Source organism: Pteropus medius, unplaced genomic scaffold (genome assembly GCF_902729225.1).
Source record: "Pteropus medius unplaced genomic scaffold, Ma_sr-lr_union100, whole genome shotgun sequence".
Taxonomy (NCBI): domain Eukaryota; kingdom Metazoa; phylum Chordata; class Mammalia; order Chiroptera; family Pteropodidae; genus Pteropus; species Pteropus medius.
The window spans coordinates 30249296-30255492 of NW_024340696.1; positions in this window are offsets into that span (position 1 = coordinate 30249296).

A 6197-nucleotide genomic window follows, 5' to 3' on the forward strand; every position below is an offset into this window, starting at 1 on the left:
CCTAAACATTCAGAATTAGAAGATGATAAAAGCAAACATGATTTTCTCTTCCTTGATTTCTCCAGATATTCTGCTTTGCCTTGTGAATTCACATCAGATATGAATAACAAAAGAAACTTATAAGTAAGCAAGCAGAGAACTTCCTAAAGTGAAAAGTGAAGTGATCTTTCTATTTTACTTACTGTATCTTAACAATAATGTTGTAATACTCTTTATAATAACTTTCTTTTTAATATGCAGTTGAGGACATTCAGTATTTCCAAAACTAATTTACTTCATAAATAGGCCTCTATAAGAATCTTTCCAGAATGACTCTAAAAGAGGCATGGAATGTTGTACATAAGATATACTGTGAGAGTTCAGCCAATAACATTATTTTTACATTGCAGCATTTGCTGTTTCTTTAAATATTTATGTGTTCTTTACAAGTACAGCCAGCTTTGACTGAAACAAATATGTTTCTCTTTAAAGCGAGATAACTGGTTAGGAATGATAATAGCTCTGAATTTGTGGTGGCTCTGAATTTGTGGTTTTCTTTGAAAAGCAAATCGATATTACTCTAATAATCTTTTTTAGCTGCTGAAAATTTTGCATTGAGATTAGAATGTATTTAAGTCTCTTAAACAAGAAAAAAAATGTGTGTATAAATGTACAAACACAAGTCTTAACTGTCAGTCAATAAACTGGTAACTGTTTGACTCTGGAGAGAAATGGGGAAGAAAAAAGAATGGGATGAAGAAATATTTTCATTGTATGTACCTTATACTTTTTATTTGTTTTACCATGTGGTATGTGTTATCACTTTAAGTAAAAGGATATAAAAATAAATAATTTAAATAATACACAGAAATAAATAAGTCTATTATATGAGATAAAACTTTATTCTTCACACCTATTTCTTTTTCTAAAAAAAAAGAAAATTTGAGGAAAATTCCATTTGGGAATAGTTGAAAAAAAATCTTAAATTTCAGTGATTTATTATTATGCTTGCCATTGGCTTTGATATGTTCAGGAATCTGCAAGTAGTTATGTAGCTGCCAGTTTGCTTCCTCGGTAGTTACTGATCTGTAGGGTATGTGTCACAAATAAGTCATAAAACAGCACCATGACTTATTTGCCTTTCTGAAAAATGGAGGTCATTATTCTTATTGATGCTTTGCCTATACAGGGTATTATAAATAATTTATCAAGTAACTTTGGTATGTTCATTGTTTTACCTGGAAAGAAGGTAAAATGTGTTCATTATTATTACAGCAAACCATAAGGTTAAAAAAATGCCAACCTAAAAAGTAAGCATTATGGCTATTAATAAGTTTAAATGGGTTAAGTTTCTCAGAATAAAGATAATATGTTTACTATTGATTTTGAATATTGTGAGAAGAAAGGAAAACCTAACAGTGATAGTTATAACCACTTCTGAAGATAAAAAATCACGACTGAAACCGGCATAACCTGAGAAATGACAGCAGCAAGTAGTTAAAATCTCAAACTAGTCCAGGCCATGAATATTTCACCAGCATAACATTTTCCCAAAATCTCAGTGTCATGAATTCCTCTTTAGCTTCTTTTTCACATTTCTGTTAATACTTATTAAGTAGAAAAGTACTGTGTGTGTCAAATGCAGTCTATCTGCCACTCAATATCCACGGGGAGCTATAACAGCTCAAGGAAGCCCATATATCATCTCTCTGAACTAGATGTTCCTAAAAGATCAGAGTTCCAAAAGTAAATTCTGTTATTTATGTGCACAACCAAAATGCAAAAGTCTTCTGAAAATGTAACGAGATTTCATCTTGCTTCTCAAGCTCTAAAATAAGTAAAGAATATTTTGTGAAGATCTTGACCAATTTTATTGATAATTTTCAACATAGAAACTATAGTTGTGCCCTAGCATGATGACCAAGTGGTGATTGTCACAGAAGTCTTAGAGTTGACTGTCACCAAGGTAAATTTTGCTGAAAAAATATTGAAATAGAATCACAGCATCTTTAGCTTGAAAAGAAATACAACCTGAATGGGATAGTAAATTCCAAGAGTCACTGAACTGTTTTTTTAGCTTACATTTCATAGTAACATTAACATATGGCATAAAATATTCTACATTAGGATAACTTCCTCAGAGATTACTATGTTTAGCATTGAGGACTCAGACAAAAAAGACACTATTCTTGCCTTCAAAAAGTTCATGGTGTAGTCATCCAGAAAGGAAATTAGATTGCAATATAATAAAACGTATGGCAAAGAGAACATATAGAAAGAGTACCCAATTAGGAGTAGGGAAGAGTCAGAAAAGGAAAGGCTACCTAGAAGAAAATGAGTGTGAGAAATGGAGAAATTAACTAAAAGAAGAAAGATGGGGCAAATGCAGTCTAGATAAAATAGTCTAGAATATATATATTGCAACATTTGTTACAAAGGCAAGGATGAAACTTGAAGCATAGTTTGTACAGAAAACTGTAAGGTGGAGGTGATAATGAGACATGAATGAGCTATCACTGATTACTGCAAAAGTAGGTGGGGATCAGACTATAAATCAAGATATGTTTAAAAGGCTAAAGCCATAATGCTCTAGGCCTAATGAGGCCATCAGAAATGACATAGGGAAGCACTTGTGTGGGAATAGGTATACTCATGAGGGCTGAAAGAGTTCCTATACTATTCTAATGATATAAAAAGCAAAAGCCCTGAAAACATTCTTTCTTTCGATTTGGTAGCTTTCTCACTTTTGTGGATGGTGCTGATCAACAAATTTCAAGGTACATCTATGCACCCATTACTCTTTTCATAAATATATCCTTTACACTGCTCATGTGCTGGCTTTGTGTGTGGCGACTTAGGAAAAGGATATTGCTAGCATGTGTTATTGCTGCTATACTTTATTTTGGCTTGACAATGGCATTCCTTGATGGAGAAAATACAGAAGATCGGTCCAGGTGGTAGGGTAATGATTATATCATCTTTGGAGGTAATTTGGGGAAACATAATTATAGCTTTTAATAAATGCAGATAAACCTATACAAATCAGGAGATGTTAATAGAAGATGTGCAATGATAACATATATAAACAATATTTGGTATCATGGTAGCATAGAAGATAAACCCAGGAGGGCTAGAGTAAAATAGAGGTTGAAGAAAGAGGTCTGAAAAACAGTAACAGTTATAATGTGGGTGAAGAATTAGATGCCTTTTAGCTGAGAAAAAGTAGATATAGAAAGAGATAGAATACCAGAAGAGAGTAATGTTCTAAAAATAAAGAGAAAAGAGTGTTTCATGGAAGATTTTACTAAAGATGCAATGAAATGACTAGATTGAATTTTTGATAAAATGAATAAATTCTGATAAATCTATGTCAGGTGAATTAAATTTATCATCACACACAGGTTAAGTAAAATAAGAAATGATAACACTTTTTTTGATAGTGACAAGGGTAATTCATTGCAGTGTTCCATTTGAATGTGGCAAGGGAGACTGGTATGCAAAAATATATAGAAGGATTAAGATATAGGACCTTTCTAATAAATTTCAGTTGATCCCTTCCAATTTTTTTAAATAAATATGGAAAGAAGCAGAGTATCTTATTCCAGTATCTTCAGATTAGTCATTTTCATTCTAATAAGAACTGTCTTTATTAAATATGTATGTGTGTGTGTATATTTATACACATATAGATTTACAACTATACATATTTTTTCCCAAATTTTACTATAAGATTATTATTTATGGAGAATTTCTAGAGTAAAAATTTTAATAGGTCCCTTAAAGGTTGTGAATATAAAACTAAATATTTTTGTGTTTACATTTATTTTTCAGGGAAAACTTTAGGAACTTAATTAATTAACTTACCACTTAGAAAATATTATTTGTAACTCATGCCTACAAGGAAATGGGCATTAAAAAACTATCAGAAAGGGAAATTAAGAAAATCCCATTTACAACTGCATCAAAAAGAATAAAATATCTAGAAACAAATTTAACAAAAAAGATGAAAATCCTGTATACTGAAAACTATGACACTGGTTAAAGAAATAGAAGACACAAATAAATGGAAAGATATTTCATATTCATAGGTTGGAAGAATCAATATTGTTAAAATAGCCATAGTACAGAAAGCAATCTACAGATACAATGCAATCTCTATCAAAATTCCAAAGACATTTATCAGAGAAATAGAACAAATCTAAAATTCACATGGAACCACAAAAGACAGTCTGTAGCCAAAGCAATCTTGAGAAAGAAGAACAAAGCTGTTGGCATCATGCACCCTGATTTCAAACTATATTATAAATCAATAGTAATCAAAAAAGTATGGTTTTGGCATGAAAACACACACATAGATCAGTGAAAAAATAGAGAGCTTAGAAATAAACCCATGCATATATGGCCAATTAATTTATGACAGAGGAGCCAAAAATACACAATGGGAAAAGGACAGTCTCTTCAATAAATAATACTGGGAAAACTGGACAACCACATACAAAAGAATGAAACCGGACCACTCACTTACACTATCTGCAAAAATTAACCCAAAATGAATTAAAGATTTGAATATAAGACCTGTTGATGTAGAACTCTTTGAAGAAAGTATAAGTGGTAAGCTCCTAGACATGGATCTTGGCAATGATTTTTTTGGATCCAACTCCAAAAGCAAAGACAACACAAGCAAAATTAAACAAATGGGTCTACATCTAACTAGAGATCTTTTGCACAGCAAAGGATACCATCAACAAAATGAAAAGGCAACTACTGAATGGTAAAAATATTTGCAAATTATATATCTGATAGGGATTAATATCCAAAATATATAAATAACTCAAATAACTCAATAGTAAATAAATATATACAATTTGAAAATGGGCAGAGGATCTGAATAGACATTTTTATAAATAAGACATAGAGATGGCCAACAGATACATGAAAAGATTCTTAAAATCACTAATCATCAGGGAAATGCAAATCTAAACCACAATGAGATTTCACCTGACACCTGTTAGTATGACTTTTATCAAAAAGAAATGACAAGTGTTGGTAAGGATGTGGAGAAAAAGGAATCCTGACACATTGCTGATAGGAATGTAAATTGGTGCAGCTACTATGAAAAACAGTATGGAGATTCTTCAAAAAATTAAAAATAGAATTACCATATTCTGGGTATTTCAATTTCTGGGTATTTATTTAAAGAAAATGAAAACACTAACTTGAAAAGATATTATGCAACCCCATGTTCACTGCAGCATTATTTACAATAGCCAAGACACATAGACAACCTGTCTATCAGTGAATGAATGGATAAAGAAGAAAGAAGACTTGATATGTATGTATGTATGTATGTACATACGTATGTGTGCATATGTATACACATATATGTTATGTATGTATATACATACATGCACAATGGAGTATTATTCAACCATAAAAAAGAATAAAATTTTGCTATTTGTGACAACATGGATGGACTTTGTGGTCATTATACTAAATAAAACAAATCAGAGAAAGACAAATACTGTGTGATCTCACTTATATGTGAAATCTAAAACAAACAAAAAACGAGCTGATAGGTACAAAAAATAGATTGACGGTTGCCAGTGGCTGGGGTGCAGGGTAGGTGAAATGAGTGAAAGTGGCCAAAAGGTACAAAACTCCAGTTACAAAATAAATTTCATAAGATATATCATATGACATGGTGACTATAGTTAATAATGCTGCACTGCACCTTTTAAAGTTGCTAAGAGAGTAGAGCATAAAACTCCTCATCAGAGAAAAAAAAATTGTAACTATGTATGGAAGTTTACTAGACTTATTGTAGTAATCATTTTACAATATATATGAATATCGAAGCATCATGTTGTATACCTGAAACTAACATGATAGTATGTATCAATTATACCTCAATAAAAGAGTAGTCATCAAATGGTGAAATCAAAATTAAGCAACAAAGGAGAAGATATATACTATCCTAGAATCAGTAAAGGGAGCATTGTTTAAAGGGGTGGAGAATAATGAGTTTGGTTTGAGATATGTTGAATTTATCTCAGTTGGACTGAAACACTTAGGTCAGGGCAGGTCAAGAAATACACGTTTGGATATTACTGACACTTAGATTGGTATTTCTCAAATTGTGGTCTGTGAACCACCTGTATCAGAATCATTTAGAGGGTGATTGTTAAAAATGCTAACAAGAAAAAGAATAAAATACCCAG